This window comes from Pseudophryne corroboree, chromosome 5, assembly GCF_028390025.1.
Source record: "Pseudophryne corroboree isolate aPseCor3 chromosome 5, aPseCor3.hap2, whole genome shotgun sequence".
NCBI classification, from domain to species: domain Eukaryota; kingdom Metazoa; phylum Chordata; class Amphibia; order Anura; family Myobatrachidae; genus Pseudophryne; species Pseudophryne corroboree.
The window spans coordinates 142,991,107-143,014,308 of record NC_086448.1 but is presented as its reverse complement, the minus strand read 5'-3'; the positions used below and the strand labels follow the sequence as shown (position 1 = coordinate 143,014,308).

The 23,202-nt window shown below is 47.0% G+C and overlaps 1 long non-coding RNA gene across 2 annotated transcripts in view; it reads left to right on the top strand.

The window, feature by feature from the left end:
- The window catches only part of LOC134927389 (uncharacterized), a 253,695-nt gene extending 237,393 nt beyond the window's left edge, over positions 1–16,302 (top strand). For both annotated transcript variants that reach the window (XR_010177629.1, XR_010177628.1), the window contains exon 3: positions 15,856–16,302. This is a non-coding gene — a long non-coding RNA (uncharacterized LOC134927389). The remainder of the gene's footprint in view (positions 1–15,855) is intronic.
- The last annotated feature ends 6,900 nt before the right edge of the window (positions 16,303–23,202 follow it).

Below are 23,202 nucleotides of genomic sequence, written 5' to 3'. Positions count from 1 at the left end.
TTTCTTCATCCATTGATGGCACAACTATCTCCTCTAGCCCCCAAGTGCAATGTCTCTTTGACTCCTCCCTCTCCTTCAAACCACACATTCAATACCTCTCCCAAACCTGCCATTTCCATCTCAAAAACATCTCCAGGATCAGACCCTTTCTCACCCAGGACGCTACTAAGACCCTCATCCACTCACTGGTCATCTCCAGTTTGGACTACTGCAATCTCATCCTATCTGGCCTCCCTCAAAAATGCCTCTCTCATCTCCAATCTGTCCTCAATGCTGTTGACCATCTCATCTTCCTCGCCAAACGTACTACATCCACAGCCCCTCAATTGCAGGAACTTCACTGGCTATTCTACCCATTCAGAATCCAATTCAAACTTCTCACACTCACCTACAAAGCCCTCACCCACTCTTCTCCCTCTTACATCTCTGACCTTATCTATCTTTACATTCCCACCCATCCTCTTCGCTCTGCTAATGCACGCCGTCTCTCCTGCTAACTGATTACCTCCTCCCGCTCCTACCTACAAGATTTTGCACGTGCTGCTCCCTATCTCTGGAATTCTATACCTCTCCCCATCCGGCTCTCCACCTCTCTACAAAACTTCAAATGGACCCACTTCTTCACCAAACCCAGCCAACTCTCCTTCTAACCCTCTTGTTTATGTCACTGTCTACCCCTCCTGTGTCAACGCGTTCTGTCATCCCGTCCCTTTTAGATTGTAAGCTTGCAGGAGAAGGGACTTCTTTCCTCATGTGCCTTTAATTTCTTACTTACACAATCTTATACTCCATACTTCCTTTGATATCGCCTAAACCCTGGTTTTCTATACCTGTGCAGGGACGTGCGGTGAGCTAAATGGCTCACGAGGCACTGGCTAACCCTAGAGCCAGTTTTCCATGCAATATATAAGCCAAAGGGTACATCTGGGTATTATACACAGGTGCAGCAGTATAAACTCCTGGAAATTTGGTGAGTTTTGATCAGAGATGTGCTGAAAAGATAAGCAGGTGAGGCAGCCATAGACTTTTTACTCTAGAGTTTGGGCTATAAAAATTATTAGAACAATGCAAAGAAGATATTTCAAACAAATTATTAGCATTTGTCATATACTTTATTCAATCAAAATTCTGGTTTAAACTTAAGTATGATAGGAAAGGCTCTGCCTCACATGCATCACCCCACTGCATGTCACTGCTGTGCTATATTGTCTTGAACTGTAAGTGCTGTTTTTTTGTTTGCCCATTTGATTATGTACTGTGTAATGGGCACTGTGGCGCCATATAAATAAAGGATAATAATAATAATAATAATAATAATAATAATAATACGTCCTGGGCATTGCAGAGACTGCACAAAGTTGATTTTTGCAGCTCTGCGTACACATGGGATCACACACTTGCACGGCGAATTTACACACCCCCTGGAGGCGGCGACTACTTGAGCGCAGGACAGTGATCAGGTCTGAATCGGCCTCTGTATGCGATCTGCACTATATACAACCCGCAATGAATTACACCTACACTGTATCCGACCTGCCCTGTATCCACCTTCACTGTATCTGACCCACACTGTAACCTGCATTGTATGCGACCCACTTTGTATCCAACCTGCACTGTAACCCGCACTGTGTCTGACTCGCACTGTATCTGACCAGCACTGTAACCTGGTCACTATTTAAAAGTATTCCGCACTGTACTATGCAGATACGGAATGCTGTTTTTTTGTGATTGGGGAGAATGTTGGACGCTGCTTGACAAAAAGGGCTGATTGATCAGGGGTTTACATGGGCACAGAGTGCCAGTTATCAGTTACCAAGGGCCCCTAGGAGGGAGGTACAGACTGGGCACTGAGAATAGGCATGTGCTGGGGGCAGGTGCACTTGTGTTGGGGGCATCAATGTCTGCTGTTGCTATTTTACACATGGTTTCGGGGTTTTTTCTTTGCTGTTTGGTAACTAATTTAGAGCAATGATATTATACACACGATTCTCAGGAAATCTGTATTGGATTGTTGTCTATTGATAGTACTTGTAAGGTGGTTTGATTGGTTATTGCTAATACAGTACTAATTTGTAAATTACTGCTTTGTTTTCTTGCCGCTGCTCTGTTGCTTAGTTTAGCCAGCCAGGCTTTGGCCTATGTTGGTGAACAATATTGTGAGCAGTGAGGTGGTCAAAATTGACTGGAAATGAATGTTAATGAGGTTAATAATACTGCAGGGAAAAAAAATAATCTGTGATTTTAGCTGTTTTTATGTTTAAAAAAAAACAACCCAGATCCAAAACCAAAAGGGTGATTTTGGCAAAACCGATCCAGATCCAAACAAAAACACAAAACCTGAAAAGCGTCCGGTGCACATCTCTAATATATAATGGTGTGGTATATTCATACAGATTTCACTGACCTGATTGGACACATTAGATCACATTACCATGGATTATTTATTTCCTAATGACTGCACACCTCAGGCCTGATCTACTTCCAACTGTCATTTGCACCTTATCACAAAGCCACAGCTGTATCTCTCCACAAGTGTAAACAGTAACAGCTCTCACACAGACACAGGGAAGTAGCACATCACTGCCTCACTATGACACACATTTCTCACAGAAACATTTCCCAAAATGTCAAATTTACCACATAACTCAAATGATCAAGTGATTTCACATCAGACCTCATTACACATGACTTGTACAATGATCATCTTTAAAAAACAAAAAAACAAACCAACAACTAGGAAACAAGAACAGGGTAACAGTGTTAAAGACAGGTGCAGGTTGATAGGATTACAAGTTGCAACCAGGAGCTTTAGGTTTATGCTGCGCACCAGATGTAGGCTTTCTGAATGTTGGCATTTGCACAGTGGTGGCAGTGGGATCTCTGATACAGTATGATATGGTGATTAAATGGAACTATGGAGTCTATACACCGACTTTAACACAGTTGGAGTTACTCAGTGGCATGTCTGTAATGAGGAAGGACGGAGAAGGAAAGACTCAGATTCAAGTGCAACGGGGAGCCACGCATGTACAGAAGACACATATTGGAGCCATGGAGAGCCACTGGGTCCTAGTGCCCCAAAACTACCTGTCGATAAACAGAGCTTGCCTCTAATAAGCCATGCATACCGGTAGGGAATCAGGCATCACTGCGGGCCCACAGAATTTATGCTTGAGGCAGAGGTACTTGAAACTCCATGCTGAGATACAGGGGCGTAGCCAGAACTTTGTGGGCACATAGCAACATTTTGAAGGGGCCCCCATCCCAATGCTTCTAGAGAGACACTTCTCTGCAGCAGTTGTTAATTTTATGCCCTATAATAGTGCCCTAGTTAATTTTCTGAACCATAGTAGAGCCTTATTTAATGTTATGCCCCATAGTAGTGCACTAGTTTCTTTTATGAATCATAGTAGTGCTGAAGTTCACCCTATGTCATATTTCAGAGCTGCCAGTACACATTATGCCACACAATACCCCCAACTCACATTATGATATAATAAGATTTTACTCACCGGTAAATCTATTTCTCGTAGTCCGTAGTGGATGCTGGGAACTCCGTAAGGACCATGGGGAATAGACGGGCTCCGCAGGAGACTGGGCACTCTAAAAGAAAGATTAGGTACTATCTGGTGTGCACTGGCTCCTCCCACTATGACCCTCCTCCAGACCTCAGTTAGGATACTGTGCCCGGAAGAGCTGACACAATAAGGAAGGATTTTGAATCCCGGGTAAGACTCATACCAGCCACACCAATTACACCGTATAACTGGTGATACTATACCCAGTTAACAGTATGAAATATAACTGAGCCTCTCAACAGATGGCTCAACAATAACCCTTAGTTAGGCAATAACTACATACAAGTATTGCAGACAATCCGCACTTGGGATGGGCGCCCAGCATCCACTACGGACTACGAGAAATAGATTTACCGGTGAGTAAAATCTTATTTTCTCTGACGTCCTAGTGGATGCTGGGAACTCCGTAAGGACCATGGGGATTATACCAAAGCTCCCAAACGGGCGGGAGAGTGCGAAAGACTCTGCAGCACCGAATGAGAGAACTCAAGGTCCTCCTCAGCCAGGGTATCAAATTTGTAGAATTTAGCAAACGTGTTTGCCCCTGACCAAGTTGCAGCTCGGCAAAGTTGTAAAGCCGAGACCCCTCGGGCAGCCGCCCAAGATGAGCCCACTTTCCTCGTGGAATGGGCTTTTACAGATTTAGGGTGCGGCAGTCCAGCCGCAGAATGCTCCAGCTGAATTGTGCTACAAATTCAGCGAGCAATAGTCTGCTTAGAAGCAGGAGCACCTATTTTGTTGGGTGCCTACAGGATACAGCCGTCCTGGAAATATAAACTTTTAAGGCCCTGACTACGTCCAGTAACTTGGAATCTTCCAAGTTCCTAGTAGCCGCAGGCACTACAATAGGTTGGTTCAAGTGAAAAGCTGATACCACCTTAGGGAGAAACTGGGGACGAGTCCTCAATTCTGCCCTATCCATATGGAAAATCAGATAAGGGCTTTTACATGACAAAGCCGCCAATTCTGACACACGCCTGGCCAAAGCCATGGCCAATAACATGACCACTTTCCACGTGAGATATTTCAAATCCACAGTTTTAAGTGGCTCAAACCAATGTGATTTTAGGAAACTCAACACCACGTTGAGATCCCAAGGTGCCACAGGAGGCACAAAAGGGGGATGAATATGTAGCACTCCCTTTACAAATTTCTGAACTCCAGGCAGTGAAGCCAGTTCTTTCTGGAAGAAAATCGACAGAGCCGAAATCTGGACCGTAATGGAACCCAAGTTTAGGCCCATAGTCACTCCTGACTGTAGGAAGGGCAGAAAACGACCCAGCTGAAATTCCTCTGTTGGGGCCTTCCTGGCCTCACACCACGCAACATATTTTCGCCAAATACGGTGATAATGGTTTGCGGTAACTTCTTTCCTGGCTTTTATCAGCGTAGAAATGACTTCCTCCGGAATGCCCTTTTCCTTTAGGATCCGGAATTCAACCGCCATGCCGTCAAACGCAGCCGCGGTAAGTCTTGGAACAGACAGGGCCCCTGCTGTAGCAGATCCTGTCTGAGCGGTAGAGGCCATGGGTCCTCTGATATCATTTCTTGAAGTTCTGGGTACCAAGCTCTTCTTGGCCCATCCGGAACCACGAGTATCGTTCTTACTCCTCGTTTTCTTATTATTCTCAGTACCTTTGGTATGAGAGGCAGAGGAGGGAATACATAAACCGACTGGTACACCCACGGTGTCACTAGAGCGTCCACAGCTATTGCCTGAGGGTCCCTTGACCTGGCGCAATATCTAGTTTTTTGTTTAGGCGGGACGCCATCATGTCCACCTGTGGCCTTTCCCAACGGTTTACCAACAGTTGGAAGACTTCTGGATGAAGTCCCCACTCTCCCGGGTGTAGGTCGTGTCTGCTGAGGAAGTCTGCTTCCCAGTTGTCCACTCCCGGAATGAACACTGCTGACAGTGCTAAGACGTGATTTTCCGCCCATCGGAGAATCCTTGTGGCTTCTGCCATCGCCATCCTGCTTCTTGTGCCGCCCTGTCGGTTTACATGGGCGACTGCCGTGATGTTGTCTGATTGGATCAGTACCGGCTGGTTTTGAAGCAGAGGCCTTGCCAGACTTAGGGCATTGTAAATGGCCCTCAGTTCCAGAATATTTATGTGTAGGGACGACTCCTGACTTAACCAAAGTCCTTGGAAATTTCTTCCCTGTGTGACTGCCCCCCAGCCTCGAAGGCTGGCAACCGTGGTTACCAGGACCCAGTCCTGTATGCCGAATCTGCGGCCCTCTTGAAGATGAGCACTCTGCAGCCACCACAGTAGAGATACCCTGGTCCTTGGAGACAGGGTTATCAGCCGATGCATCTGAAGATGCGATCCCGACCACTTGTCCAAGAGGTCCCACTGAAAGGTTCTTGCATGGAACCTGCCGAATGGAATTTTGCTTCGTAAGAAGCTACCATTTTTCCCAGGACTCGTGTGCAGTGATGCACCGATACCTGTTTTGGTTTCAGGAGGTCTCTGACTAGAGATGACAGCTCCTTGGCTTTCTCCTGCGGGAGAAACACTTTTTTCTGTTCTGTGTCCAGAACCATCCCCAGGAACAGTAGGCGTGTGGTAGGAACCAGCTGTGACTTTGGAATGTATAGAATCCATCCGTGCTGTTGTAGCACTTCCCGAGATAGTGCTACTCCGACCAACAACTGCTCCTTGGACGTCGCCTTTATAAGGAGATCGTCCAAGTACGGGATAATTAAAACTCCCTTTTTTCGAAGGAGTATCATCATTTCTGCCATTACCTTGGTAAAGACCCTCGGTGCCATGGACAGTCCAAACGGCAGTGTTTGGAATTGGTAATGGCAATCCTGTACCACAAATCTGAGGTACTCCTGGTGAGGATGGTAAATGGGGACATGTAGGTAAGCATCCTTGATGTCCAGGCATACTATGTAATCCCCCTCCTCCAGGCTTGCAATAACCGTCCTGAGCGATTCCATCTTGAACTTGAATTTTTTTATGTATGTGTTCAAGGATTTCAAATTTAAAATGGGTCTCACCGAACCGTCCGGTTGCGGTACCACAAACAGTGTGGAATAGTAACCCCGTCCTTGTTGAAGTAGGGGCACCTTGACTATCACCTGCTGGGAATACAGCTTGTGAATTGCCTCTAGCACAGCCTCCCTGCCTGAGGGAGTTGTCGGCAAGGCAGATTTGAGGAAACGGCGGGGGGGAGACGCCTCGAATTCCAGCTTGTACCCCTGAAATACTACTTGAAGGATCCAGGGATCCACCTGTGAGCGAGCCCACTGATCGCTGAAATTTTTGAGGCGGCCCCCCACCGTACCTGGCTACGCCTGTGGAGCCCCCGCGTCATGCGGTGGACTCAGAGGAAGCGGGGGAAGAATTTTGATTCTGGGAACTGGCTGACTGGTGCAGCTTTTTCCCTCTTCCCTCGTCTCTGTGCAGAAAGGAAGCGCCTTTGACCCGCTTGCTTTTCTGAAGCCGAAAGGACTGTACCTGATAATACAGTGCTTTCTTAGGCTGTGAGGAAACCTGAGGTAAAAAATTTTCTTCCCAGCTATTGCTGTGGATACGAGGTCCCAGAGACCATCCCCAAACAATTCCTCACCCTTATAAGGCTCTATGTGCCTTTTAAAGTCAGCATCACCTGTCCAGTGTCGGGTCTCTAATACCCTCCTGACAGAATGGACATTGCATTAATTCTGGATGCCAGCCGGCAAAATATCCCTCTGTGCATCCCTCATATATAAGACGACGTCTTTAATATGCTCTTATGTTCGCAAAATAGTATCCCTGTTTGACAGGGTCACAGACCACGCTGCAGCAGCACTATCTGCAGGTCTCAGTCTAGTACCTGAGTGTGTAAATACAGACTTCAGGATAGCCTCCTGCTTTTTATCAGCAGGTACCTTCAAAGTGGCCGTATCCTAAGACGGCAGTGCCACCTTTTTTGACAAACGTGTGAGCGCCTTATCCACCCTAGGGGATATCTCCCAGCGTAACTTATCCTCTGGCAGAAAAGGGTACGCCATCAGTAACTTTTTAGAAAATAAGAATTTACTTACCGATAATTCTATTTCTCGGAGTCCGTAGTGGATGCTGGGGTTCCTGAAAGGACCATGGGGAATAGCGGCTCCGCAGGAGACAGGGCACAAAAGTAAAGCTTTCCGATCAGGTGGTGTGCACTGGCTCCTCCCCCTATGACCCTCCTCCAAGCCAGTTAGGTACTGTGCCCGGACGAGCGTACACAATAAGGGAGGAATTTTGAATCCCGGGTAAGACTCATACCAGCCACACCAATCACACCGTACAACTTGTGATCTAAACCCAGTTAACAGTATGATAACAGCGGAGCCTCTGAAAAGATGGCTCACAACAATAATAACCCGATTTTTGTAACTATGTACAAGTATTGCAGATAATCCGCACTTGGGATGGGCGCCCAGCATCCACTACGGACTCCGAGAAATAGAATTATCGGTAAGTAAATTCTTATTTTCTCTATCGTCCTAGTGGATGCTGGGGTTCCTGAAAGGACCATGGGGATTATACCAAAGCTCCCAAACGGGCGGGAGAGTGCGGATGACTCTGCAGCACCGAATGAGAGAACTCCAGGTCCTCCTTAGCCAGGGTATCAAATTTGTAGAATTTAGCAAACGTGTTTGCCCCTGACCAAGTAGCTGCTCGGCAAAGTTGTAAAGCCGAGACCCCTCGGGCAGCCGCCCAAGATGAGCCCACCTTCCTTGTGGAATGGGCATTTACATATTTTGGCTGTGGCAGGCCTGCCACAGAATGTGCAAGCTGAATTGTATTACACATCCAACTAGCAATAGTCTGCTTAGAAGCAAGAGCACCCAGTTTGTTGGGTGCATACAGGATAACAGCAAGTCAGTTTTCCTGACTCCAGCCGTCCTGGAACATATTTTCAGGGCCCTGACAACATCTAGCAACTTGGAGTCCTCCAAGTCCCTAGTAGGTGCAAGGCACCACAATAAGCTGGTTCAGGTGAAACACTGACACCACCTTAGGGAGAGAACTGGGGACGAGTCCGCAGCTCTGCCCTGTCCGAATGGACAAACAGATATGGGCTTTTTTGAGAAAAAACCACCAATTTGACACTCGCCTGGTCCAGGCCAGGGCCAAGAGCATGGTCACTTTTCATGTGAGATGCTTCAAATCCACAGATTTGACTGGTTTTAAACCAATGTGATTTGAGGAATCCCAGAACTACGTTGAGATCCCACAGTGCCACTGGAGGCACAAAAGGGGATTGTATATGCAATACTCCCTTGACAAACTTCTGGACTTCAGGAACTGAAGCCAATTCTTTCTGGAAGAAAATCGACAGGGCCGAAATTTGAACCTTAATGGACCCAAATTTGAGGCCCATAGACACTCCTGTTTGCAGGAAATGCAGGAAACGACCGAGTTGAAATTTCTTTGTGGGGCCTTCCTGGCCTCACACCACGCAACATATTTTCGCCACATGTGGTGATAATGTTGTGCGGTCACCTCCTTTCTGGCTTTGACCAGGGTAGGAATGACCTCTTCCGGAATGCCTTTTTCCCTTAGGATCCGGCTTTCCACCGCCATGCCGACAAATGCAGCTGCGGTAAGTCTTGGAACAGACATGGTACTTGCTGAAGCAAGTCCCTTCTTAGCGGCAGAGGCCATAAGACCTCTGTAAGCATCTCTTGAAGTTCCGGGTACCAAGTCCTTCTTGGCCAATCCGGAGCCATGAGTATAGTTCTTACTCCTCTACGTCTTATAATTCTCAGCACCTTAGGTATGAGAAGCAGAGGAGGGAACACATACACCGACTGGTACACCCACGGTGTTACCAGAACGTCCACAGCTATTGCCTGAGGGTCTCTTGACCTGGCGCAATACCTGTCCCGTTTTTTGTTCAGACGGGACGCCATCATGTCCACCTTTGGTATTTCCCAACGGTTTACAATCATGTGGAAAAAACTTCCCGATGAAGTTTCCACTCTCCCGGGTGGAGGTCGTGCCTGCTGGGGAAGTCTGCTTCCCAGTTTCCATTCCCGGGATGAAACACTGCTGACAGTGCTATCACATGATTTTCCGCCCAGCGAAAAGTCCTTGCAGTTTTTGCCATTGCCCTCCTGCTTCTTGTGTCGCCCTGTCTGTTTACGTGGGCGACTGCCGTGATGTTTTTCCCACTGGATCAATACCGGCTGACCTTGAAGCAGAGGTCTTGCTAAGCTTAGAGCATTATAAATTTACCCTTAGCTCCAGTATATTTATGTGGAGAAAAGTCTCCAGACTTGATCACACTCCCTGGAAATTTTTTCCTTGTGTGACTGCTCCCCAGCCTCTCGGGCTGGGCTCCGTGGTCACCAGCATCCAATCCTGAATGCCGAATCTGCGGCCCTCTAGAAGATGAGTACTCTATAACCACCACAGGAGAGACACCCTTGTCCTTGGATATAGGGTTATCCGCTGATGCATCTGAAGATGCGATCCGGACCACTTGTCCAGCAGATCCCACTGAAAAGTTCTTGCGTGAAATCTGCCGAATGGAATTGCTTCGTAGGAAGCCACCATTTTTACCAGGACCCTTGTGCAATGATGCACTGTTTTTAGGAGGTTCCTGACTAGCTCGGATAACTCCCTGGCTTTCTCTTCCGGGAGAAACACCTTTTTCTGGACTGTGTCCAGAATCATCCCTAGGCACAGCAGACGTGTCGTCGGGATCAGCTGCGATTTTGGAATATTTAGAATCCACCCGTGCTGTTGTAGCAGTATCCTAGATAGTGCTACTCCGACCTCCAACTGTTCCCTGGACTATGCCCTTATCAGGATATCGTCCAAGTAAGGGATAATTAAGACGCCTTTTCTTCGAAGAAGAATCATCATTTCGGCCATTACCTTGGTAAAGACCCGGGGTGCCGTGGACAATCCAAACGGCAGCGTCTGAAACTGATAGTGACAGTTCTGCACCACGAACCTGAGGTACCCTTAGTGAGAAGGGCAAATTTGGGACATAGAGGTAAGCATCCCTGATGTCCCGGGACACTATATAGTCCCCTTCTTCCTGGTTCGTTATCACTGCTCTGAGTGACTCCATCTTGATTTGAACCTTTGTAAGTGTTCAAAAAATTTTTTAGAATAAGTCTCACCTAGCCTTCTGGCTTCAGTACCACAATATAGTGTGGAATAATACCCCTTTTCTTGTAGTAGGAGGGGTAATTTAATTATCACCTGCTGGGAATACAGCTTGTGAATTTTTTCCCATACTGCCTCCTTGTCGGAGGGAGACCTTGGTAAAGCAGACTTCAGGAGCCTGCGAAGGGGAAACGTCTCGACATTCCAATCTGTACCCCTGGGATACTACTTGTAGGATCCAGGGGTCCTGTACGGTCTCAGCGCCATGCTGAGAACTTGTCAGAAGCGGTGGAACGCTTCTGTTCCTGGGAATGGGCTGCCTGCTGCAGTCTTCTTCCCTTTCCTCTATCCCTGGGCAGATATGATCTTATAGGGACGAAAGGACTGAGGCTGAAAAGACGGTGTCTTTTTCTGCAGAGATGTGACTTAGGGTAAAAACGGTGGATTTTCCAGCAGTTGCCGTGGCCACCAGGTCCGATGGACCGACCCCAAATAACTCCTCTCCTTTATACGGCAATACACCTTTGTGCCGTTTGGAATCTGCATCACCTGACCACTGTCGTGTCCATAACATCTTCTGGCAGTTATGGACATCGCATTTACTCTTGATGCCAGAGTGCAAATATCCCTCTGTGCATCTCGCATATATAGAAATGCATCCTTTAAATGCTCTATAGTCAATAAAATACTGTCCCTGTCAAGGGTATCAATATTTTTAGTCAGGGAATCCGACCAAGCCACCCCAGCTCTGCACATCCAGGCTGAGGCGATCGCTGGTCGCAGTATAACACCAGTATGTGTGTATATACTTTTTATGATATTTTCCAGCCTCCTGTCAGCTGGTCCTTGAGGACGGCCCTATCTATAGACGGTACCGCCACTTGTTTTGATAAGCGTGTGAGCGCCTTATCCACCCTAAGGGGTGTTTCCCAACGCGCCCTAACTTCTGGCGGGAAAGGGTATACCGCCCATAATTTTCTATCGGGGGGAACCCACGCATCATCACACACTTTATTTAATTTATCTGATTCAGGAAAAACTATGGTAGTTTTTTCACATCCCACATAATACCCTCTTTTGTGGTACTTGTAGTATCAGAAATATGTAACACCTCCTTCATTGCCTTTAACGTGTGGCCCTAATAAGGAATACGTTTGTTTATTCACCGTCGACACTGGATTCAGTGTCCCTGTCTGTGTCTGTGTCGACCGACTAAAGTAAACGGGCGTTTTAAAACCCCTGACGGTGTTTTTGAGACGTCTGGACCGTTTGTCGGCCGTCTCATGTCGTCAACCGACCTTGCAGCGTGTTGACATTATCACGTAATTCCCTAAATAAGCCATCCATTCTGGTGTCGACTCCCTAGAGAGTGACATCACCATTACAGGCAATTGCTCCGCCTCCTCAACAACATCGTCCTCCTACATGTCGACACACACGTACCGACACACAGCACACACACAGGGAATGCTCTGATAGAGGACAGGACCCACTAGCCCTTTGGAGAGACAGAGGGAGAGTTTGCCAGCACACACCAAAAACGCTATAATTATATAGGGACAACCTTATATAAGTGTTTTCCCTTATAGCATCTTTTTTATATATTTCTAACGCCAATTTAGTGCCCCCCCTCTCTGTTTTAACCCTGTTTCTGTAGTGCAGTGCAGGGGAGAGCCTGGGAGCCTTCCCTCCAGCCTTTCTGTGAGGGAAAATGGCGCTGTGTGCTGAGGAGATAGGCCCCGCCCCTTTTTCGGTGGCCTCGTCTCCCGCTCTTAACGGATTCTGGCAGGGGTTAAATATCTCCATATAGCCTCCGGAGGCTATATGTGAGGTATTTTTAGCCAAAATAGGTATTCATTTGCCTCCCAGGGCGCCCCCCTCCCAGCGCCCTGCACCCTCAGTGACTGCCGTGTGAAGTGTGCTGAGAGGAAAATGGCGCACAGCTGCAGTGCTGTGCGCTACCTTTAGAAGACTGAGGAGTCTTCTGCCGCCGATTCTGGACCTCTTCTTACTTCAGCATCTGCAAGGGGGCCGGCGGCAAGGCTCCGGTGACCATCCAGGCTGTACCTGTGATCGTCCCTCTGGAGCTGATGTCCAGTAGCCAAGAAGCCAATCCATCCTGCACGCAGGTGAGTTCACTTCTTCTCCCCTAAGTCCCTCGTTGCAGTGATCCTGTTGCCAGCAGGACTCACTGTAAAATAAAAAACCTAAGCTAAACTTTTCTAAGCAGCTCTTTAGGAGAGCCACCTAGATTGCACCCTTCTCGGCCGGGCACAAAAATCTAACTGGCTTGGAGGAGGGTCATAGGGGGAGGAGCCAGTGCACACCACCTGATCGGAAAGCTTTACTTTTGTGCCCTGTCTCCTGCGGAGCCGCTATTCCCCATGGTCCTTTCAGGAACCCCAGCATCCACTAGGACGATAGAGAAATTACCAGTTTCTTATCGGGGGAACCCACGCTTTTTCACACTTCATTCACTCATTTGATGGGGGAACAAAACACTGCCTGCTTTTTCTCCCCAAACATAAAACCCTTTTTTAGTGGTACTTGGGTTAATGTCAGAAATGTGTAACACATTTTTTATTGCCGGGATCATGTAACGGATGTTCCTAGTGGATTGTGTATATGTCTCAACCTCGTCGACACTGGAGTCAGACTCCGTGTCGACATCTGTGTCTGCCATCTGAGGGAGCGGGCGTTTTTGAGACCCTGATGGCCTTTGAGACGTCTGGGCAGGCGCGTGCTGAGAAGCCGGCTGTCCCACAGCTGTTACGTCATCCAGCCTTTTATGTAAGGAGTTGACACTGTCGGTTTATACCTTCCACCTATCCACCCACTCTGGTGTCGGCCCCACAGGGGGCGACATCACATTTATCGGCATCTGCTCTGCCACCACATAAGCCTCCTCATCAAACGTGTCGACACAGCCGTACCGACACACCGCACACACACAGGGAATGCTCTGACTGAGGACAGGACCCCACACAGCCCTTTGGGGAGACAGAGAGAGAGTATGCCAGCACACACCAGAGCGCTATATAATTTAGGGATTAACACTATATTTAGTGAATTTTTCCCAATAGCTGCTTGTATATACAATATTGCGCCTAAATTTAGTGCCCCCCCTCTCTTTTTAACCCTTTGAGCCTGCAAACTACAGGGGAGAGCCTGGGGAGCTGTCTTCCAGCTGCACTGTGAAGAGAAAATGGCGCCAGTGTTTTGAGGGAGATAGCTCCGCCCCTTTTTCGCTGACTTTTCTCCCTCTTTTTTATGGATTCTGGCAGGGGTATTTATCACATATATAGCCTCTGGCTATATATTGTGATATATTTGCCAGCCAAGGTGTTTTTATTGCTGCTCAGGGCGCCCCCCCCCAGCGCCCTGCACCCTCAGTGACCGGAGTGTGAGGTGTACATGAGGAGCAATGGCGCACAGCTGCAGTGCTGTGCGCTACCTTGGTGAAGACTGATGTCTTCTGGACCTCTTCTTGCTTCTGGCTCTGTAAGGGGGACGGCGGCGCGGCTCCGGGAACGAACACCAAGGCCAGTTCCATGCGGTCGATCCCTCTGGAGCTAATGGTGTCCAGTAGCCTAAGAAGCCCAAGCTAGCTGCAAGCAGGTAGGTTCGCTTCTTCTCCCCTTAGTCCCTCGATGCAGTGAGCCTGTTGCCAGCAGGTCTCACTGTAAAATAAAAAACCTAAAATAAACTTTCTTTCTAGGAGCTCAGGAGAGCCCCTAGTGTGCATCCAGCTCGGCCGGGCACAGAAATCTAACTGAGGTCTGGAGGAGGGTCATAGTGGGAGGAGCCAGTGCACACCAGATAGTACCTAATCTTTCTTTTAGAGTGCCCAGTCTCCTGCGGAGCCCGTCTATTCCCCATGGTCCGTACGGAGTTCCCAGCATCCACTAGGACCGGACGTCAGAGAAATAGTGCTCTCCGTACAGTGCCCCGGTTCATATATTATAAAATTACAAAAATGCCCTCCAGTTCATATTATACCACACTACAATGAGCAGGTCCAGGGGCATACTTAGATATATTGCAGGCCCCAAGGAAGAAGATTGAAAGGACCCCTATGTACCACCCAATCACGAAAATGTATATAACACGTAACTTTGACAGGGAAGGTGGGCCCCTCTCAGCTCTGGGCCCCATAGCAGCTGCACTGCCTGCACCTATGGTAGCTACGCCCTTGCTGAGATAGTCACGACAAACAGATTGAGAATCATTGATTTAACTATCACTGGCTTGCAAGTGTGTACAGGCACTGGACAGGTATAATGTTCATGAGCAACGGAATTTTGCATCAGACACATAAAGCATGATTCTGAGTCAGGGCTACTGTAATCTAATATTTATACAAATTGGGGAGGGGCCAGAGTCCTATTTGTTTCCTCAGAAGTCTTGTCAGGACAATCTAAAGAACATTACTCCAACTGTTCCTGTAAAACTGAGACAATGAACAACTTTTGTTGTGCCAAAGGTGATATTACAACTGTACAAATACCAGTAACATAATCCAAAGTAATTTAAACTAGGCAGCATGTTTTATTGTGTATTAAGCCCTCGGCAACAAAGCATTTACAAATTAACATTTTTTTCTTTTATTTCATCTTTTAAATAACTTTGTAAGAAATGATTTCTGTCTTTTATGGGCCACTCTTGTCTCTTTCGTTGTTGCATTGTTTAGCTGCTATGCTTCACTTACTGTTTCTGCATTTTCTTTATGTACTGTATGTACGTAGAAATATTTTTGAAAGCCTTTTTGACATGATTGGGAGCTTCACCCACAATGGGATAAAGTGTTATTTCCAAGGTAAGAGAAGTATAGGATGATAAATGTGCCATTTTAAATGTGCATACCTCCCAACATACGTCCCCTCTGATGGGGGACTCCCTTGCGCAGGTAGCTGCGCGCACCCAAAAAGGGGGCATGGCCTATGGAAAAAGGGCATGGGTTCTTGGGAATACCGCTACTGCAAGCCACGCCCTCATTTTCCGTCACTGTGGGGGCATGCCCAGTGCTGTATGAGCTGCTGGCATGCCCACCAGTACCTTTGTCTCCCGTGAATAGACGCTGTGCGCATGCACACAGCATCTATTCACTGCTGCTGCATGTTGTTTTTAGGCTCCATTACAAACTTATTTATGCCATCTTTTTGACTACTTTTCAGGACTTTCTCATGTGCTCTCAGCACCGCTGCACCCCCCATCACCAGCTGCTCTGGGTCTGCCACTTCCAGGGCTGGTGGCTTATTCAATTGGGGAAGATGAGGAGGAGGAGGATGACAACACCACCATCAGCCTCACTCCCGTGGAGCATACGCCCCATGTGCCACCGCCACAGCAGCCGCAAACACCACCGCCCAGGCCACAGCCCAACATTCCCAATGTGGAGGAGATTGCCATCTCTCTCCACCAATTGCGCGAACACCACATGGTATTTATAGAGCACCAGCCAGCTGATGACATTGGGCGGCAAATGCGACAGTTGAATAGAACTGGGGTGGTGGCACAGGGCACCCATACCCGGATAGCCATGCAGATCAATTATTGCCTGCAGGAATTGACCCAGGCCACACAGGAGCGGATGGAGGAGGTGGAGGCTAACCAGTCGCCCCCACAAGGTGTAGTGCCCGTGGGGAGGGGGAGGGGGGCATTAAGGGGGGTCGTAGTTTTTCCCCCTTTGTTTTCTTTCTAACAACTATATTCTGTTGACATTTGTGTCCATTTTTTTAAAATTAAGTAAAATTTTCTTTTCAAAAAATGTGTTTGTGTTTTTCCAAAAACAAAAGTTAATTTGAAAGTCAAATGTATATTTACCCCTAATGTGTTGTCATTGTTTGCTTAAGTAGATACACTATTTAGGGGGTACAATAAGGGAATTGTGTTTTGTAGCACGTTAAACATGATCTAGTGAGTACATTTGTCCTAATGGCTGAATATGAAGACCTTTTACACATACTGTACATGTATAAATGTGCCCTCCTACATCTTTGCTGCCATCAGACTTAACAGACGCAATGTTCATCTTTTTCACATTTAACCCCTGAAAATGTGTATTGGCCGCAAGAGGGTGTACTAAGTCGCACAAGCAGTTCCAGCTGGATCCAATGATATGTGACATGCCTATATTCTCTGTATAATTTCTGTACACTGTTTTGTTTTTTAAAGCACACTAATGTACTAAGTCACACATGTAGCTTATGCTGATTTAAATTATATATGGCTATATGGCATGGTTATATTCAGTGTGTAATTGCGACTGCATCTAATTATGGCCCTCATTCCGAGTTGTTCGCTCGTAAGCTGCTTTTAGCAGCATTGCACACGCTAAGCCGCCGCCTACTGGGAGTGAATCTTAGCTTAGCAAAATTGCGAACGAAAGATTCTCAAAATTGCGAATAGAAATTTCTAAGCAGTTTCTGAGTAGCTCGACACTTACTCTGCCACTGCGATCAGTTCAGTCAGTTTCGTTCCTGGTTTGACGTCACAAACACACCCAGCGTTCACCCAGACACTCCCCCGTTTCTCCAGCCACTCCCGCGTTTTCCCAGAAACGGCAGCGTTTTTTCACACACTCCCATAAAACGGCCAGTTTCCGCCCAGAAACACCCACTTCCTGTCAATCACACTCCGATCACCAGAACGAAGAAAAAACCTCGTAATGCCGTGAGTAAAATCCCAAACTTCTTAGCAAATTTACTTGGCGCAGCCGCAGTGCGAACATTGTGCATGCGCAGTTTGCGGAAAATCGCTGCGATGCGATGAAAAAGAACGAGCGAACAACTCGGAATGAGGGCCTATGTTACAGTGTATGGCTGGAATACATTGCAGCATAACATTTGTATGCAAATGCAGTTGCTATTACACACAGAATATAGGCATGCTGCATGTGATTATAAACAGCAGGAGCTGCTTGTGAGTCCTATTCACATAGTTTTGCTTCTAAAACTAGCACTGTGAAAAGGACGCTCAAGCAGCTCCTGCTGTTTAAAATGATATGCAGTATGCCTATATTCTGTAATCTATATTGTATAATATACATCTTATAAATGAAAGTCTGTTTGTTTGTTTGTTTGTTTGTTTGTTTGTTTGGTTGGCTCTTTGTTTGTTTGATTGAGAGAAACTCTGAAACCACTGAACCGATTGCCATGTGGTTTTCACCACTGTGTAGGTAATTTTCCCAGGCAGGTTTAGGCTAAGTCTGAATGCAAAAATCTCTTTCGGAACCTTTAAATAGCGCAAAAAGTCACACGGCAGCCTAGAAGTACTCACAATTTCCAAAGGTACCCCTCCAAAGTACCTTAAATTCTAAAATAGACAAAACTGGGTAACGGAAAGAGTGTTCCCTCAGGCGCCCATCACAATGAATAACAAAATACTGATACAATGGAAATATAAGGAGTAATACATCCCTTGTTTTACAGGAAAGATCCAGACAACAAGTGGGATCCGTCTTCACTTATTGATTTCTCATAGGTGTAGGGCAATATGCAAAAGAAAAATCATAACATGTGTAGTACAATCACAGTTTAATGATACACACTAACACACATTAACATACATAAAAATTTCTCCAAAGATTCTGCTGAAGGCAGGTAGCTAGAGTAATTACCAGCATGTGAGAGAACTGATTTTAGGCAGCTCTCAAAACAGCAGTTTGTGAAACAGTCACCAAGCGTCTCTCCGGAAAAGGCCACTGGAACTGGTGTTTGGTAATCAAATCAGCAGTATCCAGATGTTTAAGCAACAGCAGCTTCGGAGTCCGTGATCTGTCCCTTAAATGCCAACGTGTTTCTACTAGAGATGAGCGCCTGAAATTTTTCGGGTTTTGTGTTTTGGTTTTGGGTTCGGTTCCGCGGCCGTGTTTTGGGTTCGACCGCGTTTTGGCAAAACCTCACCGAATTTTTTTTGTCGGATTCGGGTGTGTTTTGGATTCGGGTGTTTTTTTCAAAAAACCCTAAAAAACAGCTTAAATCATAGAATTTGGGGGTAATTTTGATCCCAAAGTATTATTAACCTCAAAAAACATAATTTACACTCATTTTCAGCCTATTCTGAACACATCACACCTCACAATATTATTTTTAGTCCTAAAATTTGCACCGAGGTCGCTGTGTGAGTAAGATAAGCGACCCTAGTGGCCGACACAAACACCGGGCCCATCTAGGAGTGGCACTGCAGTGTCACGCAGGATGTCCCTTCCAAAAAACCCTCCCCAAACAGCACATGACGCAAAGAAAAAAAGAGGCGCAATGAGGTAGCTGACTGTGTGAGAAAGATAAGCGACCCTAGTGGCCGACACAAACACCGGGCCCATCTAGGAGTGGCACTGCAGTGTCACGCAGGATGTCCCTTCCAAAAAACCCTCCCCAATCAGCACATGATGCAAAGAAAAAGAAAAGAAAAAAGAGGTGCAAGATGGAATTATCCTTGGGCCCTCCCACCCACCCTTATGTTGTATAAACAAAACAGGACATGCACACTTTAACCAACCCATCATTTCAGTGACAGGGTCTGCCACACGACTGTGACTGATATGACGGGTTGGTTTGGACCCCCCCCAAAAAAGAAGCAATTAATCTCTCCTTGCACAAACTGGCTCTACAGAGGCAAGATGTCCACCTCATCTTCACCCTCCGATATATCACCGTGTACATCCCCCTCCTCACAGATTATCAATTCGTCCCCACTGGAATCCACCATCTCAGCTCCCTGTGTACTTTGTGGAGGCAATTGCTGCTGGTCAATGTCTCCGCGGAGGAATTGATTATAATTCATTTTAATGAACATCATCTTCTCCACATTTTCTGGATGTAACCTCGTACGCCGATTGCTGACAAGGTGAGCGGCGGCACTAAACACTCTTTCGGAGTACACACTTGTGGGAGGGCAACTTAGGTAGAATAAAGCCAGTTTGTGCAAGGGCCTCCAAATTGCCTCTTTTTCCTGCCAGTATAAGTACGGACTGTGTGACGTGCCTACTTGGATGCGGTCACTCATATAATCCTCCACCATTCTATCAATGTTGAGAGAATCATATGCAGTGACAGTAGACGACATGTCCGTAATCGTTGTCAGGTCCTTCAGTCCGGACCAGATGTCAGCATCAGCAGTCGCTCCAGACTGCCCTGCATCACCGCCAGCGGGTGGGCTCGGAATTCTGAGCCTTTTCCTCGCACCCCCAGTTGCGGGAGAATGTGAAGGAGGAGATGTTGACAGGTCGCGTTCCGCTTGACTTGACAATTTTTTTCACCAGCAGGTCTTTCAACCCCAGCAGACCTGTGTCTGCCGGAAAGAGAGATCCAAGGTAGGCTTTAAATCTAGGATCGAGCACGGTGGCCAAAATGTAGTGCTCTGATTTCAACAGATTGACCACCCGTGAATCCTTGTTAAGCGAATTAAGGGCTGCATCCACAAGTCCCACATGCCTAGCGGAATCGCTCCGTGTTAGCTCCTTCTTCAATGCCTCCAGCTTCTTCTGCAAAAGCCTGATGAGGGGAATGACCTGACTCAGGCTGGCAGTGTCTGAACTGACTTCACGTGTGGCAAGTTCAAAGGGCATCAGAACCTTGCACAACGTTGAAATCATTCTCCACTGCACTTGAGACAGGTGCATTCCATCTCCTATATCGTGCTCAATTGTATAGGCTTGAATGGCCTTTTGCTGCTCCTCCAACCTCTGAAGCATATAGAGGGTTGAATTCCACCTCGTTACCACTTCTTGCTTCAGATGATGGCAGGGCAGGTTCAGTAGTTTTTGGTGGTGCTCCAGTCTTCTGTACGTGGTGCCTGTACGCCGAAAGTGTCCCGCAATTTTTCTGGCCACCGACAGCATCTCTTGCACGCCCCTGTCGTTTTTTAAAAAATTCTGCACCACCAAATTCAAGGTATGTGCAAAACATGGGACGTGCTGGAATTTGCCCATATTTAATGCACACACAATATTGCTGGCGTTGTCCGATGCCACAAATCCACAGGAGAGTCCAATTGGGGTAAGCCATTCCGCGATGATCTTCCTCAGTTGCCGTAAGAGGTTTTCAGCTGTGTGCGTATTCTGGAAAGCGGTGATACAAAGCGTAGCCTGCCTAGGAAAGAGTTGGCGTTTGCGAGATGCTGCTACTGGTGCCGCCGCTGCTGTTCTTGCGGCGGGAGTCCATACATCTACCCAGTGGGCTGTCACAGTCATATAGTCCTGACCCTGCCCTGCTCCACTTGTCCACATGTCCGTGGTTAAGTGGACATTGGGTACAACTGCATTTTTTAGGACACTGGTGAGTCTTTTTCTGACGTCCGTGTACATTCTCGGTATCGCCTGCCTAGAGAAGTGGAACCTAGATGGTATTTGGTAACGGGGGCACACTGCCTCAATAAATTGTCTAGTTCCCTGTGAACTAACGGCGGATACCGGACGCACGTCTAACACCAACATAGTTGTCAAGGACTCAGTTATCCGCTTTGCAGTAGGATGACTGCTGTGATATTTCATCTTCCTCGCAAAGGACTGTTGAACAGTCAATTGCTTACTGGAAGTAGTACAAGTGGGCTTACGACTTCCCCTCTGGGATGACCATCGACTCCCAGCGGCAACAACAGCAGCGCCAGCAGCAGTAGGCGTTACACGCAAGGATGCATCGGAGGAATCACAGGCAGGAGAGGACTCGTCAGACTTGCCAGTGACATGGCCTGCAGGACTATTGGCATTCCTGGGGAAGGAGGAAATTGACACTGAGGGAGTTGGTGGGGTGGTTTGCGTGAGCTTGGTTACAAGAGGAAGGGATTTACTGGTCAGTGGACTGCTTCCGCTGTCACCCAAAGTTTTTGAACTTGTCACTGACTTATTATGAATGCGCTGCAGGTGACGTATAAGGGAGGATGTTCCGAGGTGGTTAACGTCCTTACCCCTACTTATTACAGCTTGACAAAGGGAACACACGGCTTGACACCTGTTGTCCGCATTTCTGGTGAAATACCTCCACACCGAAGAGCTGATTTTTTTGGTATTTTCACCTGGCATGTCAACGGCCATATTCCTCCCACGGACAACAGGTGTCTCCCCGGGTGCCTGACTTAAACAAACCACCTCACCATCAGAATCCTCCTGGTCAATTTCCTCCCCAGCGCCAGCAACACCCATATCCTCCTCATACTGGTGTACTTCAACACTGACATCTTCAATCTGACTATCAGGAACTGGACTGCGGGTGCTCCTTCCTGCACTTGCAGGGGGCATGCAAATAGTGGAAGGCGCATGCTCTTCACGTCCAGTGTTGGGAAGGTCAGGCATCGCAAACGACACAATTGGACTCTCCTTGTGGATTTGGGATTTCAAAGAACGCACAGTTCTTTGCGGTGCTTTTGCCAGCTTGAGTCTTTTCAGTTTTCTAGCGAGAGGCTGAGTGCTTCCATCCTCATGTGAAGCTGAACCACTAGCCATGAACATAGGCCAGGGCCTCAGCCGTTCCTTGCCACTCCGTGTGGTAAATGGCATATTGGCAAGTTTACGCTTCTCCTCCGACAATTTTATTTTAGGTTTTGGAGTCCTTTTTTTTCTGATATTTGGTGTTTTGGATTTGACATGCTCTGTACTATGACATTGGGCATCGGCCTTGGCAGACGACGTTGCTGGCATTTCATCGTCTCGGCCATGACTAGTGGCAGCAGCTTCAGCACGAGGTGGAAGTGGATCTTGATCTTTCCCTAATTTTGGAACCTCAACTTTTTTGTTCTCCATATTTTATAGGCAGAACTAAAAGGCACCTCAGGTAAACAATGGAGATGGATGGATTGGATACTAGTATACAATTATGGACGGACTGCCACGGTTAGGTGGTATAAAAAAACCACGGTTAGGTGGTATATATTATAATAATAATACAATTATGGATGGACGGACTGCCTGCCGACTGCCGACACAGAGGTAGCCACAGCCGTGAACTACCGCACTGTACACTGGTTGATAAAGAGATAGTAGTATACTCGTAACAACTAGTATGACACTATGACGACGGTATAAAGAAAGAAAAAAAAATACCACAGTTAGGTGGTATATATTATAATAATAATACAATTATGGATGGACGGACTGCCTGCCGACTGCCGACACAGAGGTAGCCACAGCCGTGAACTACCGCACTGTACACTGGTTGATAAAGAGATAGTAGTATACTCGTAACAACTAGTATGACACTATGACGACGGTATAAAGAATGAAAAAAAAACCACGGTTAGGTGGTATATATTATAATAATAATACAATTATGGATGGACGGACTGCCTGCCGAGTGCCGACACAGAGGTAGCCACAGCCGTGAACTACCGCACTGTACACTGGTTGATAAAGAGATAGTAGTATACTCGTAACAACTAGTATGACACTATGACGACGGTATAAAGAATGAAAAAAAAAACACGGTTAGGTGGTATATATTATAATAATAATACAATTATGGATGGACGGACTGCCTGCCGACTGCCGACACAGAGGTAGCCACAGCCGTGAACTACCGCACTGTACA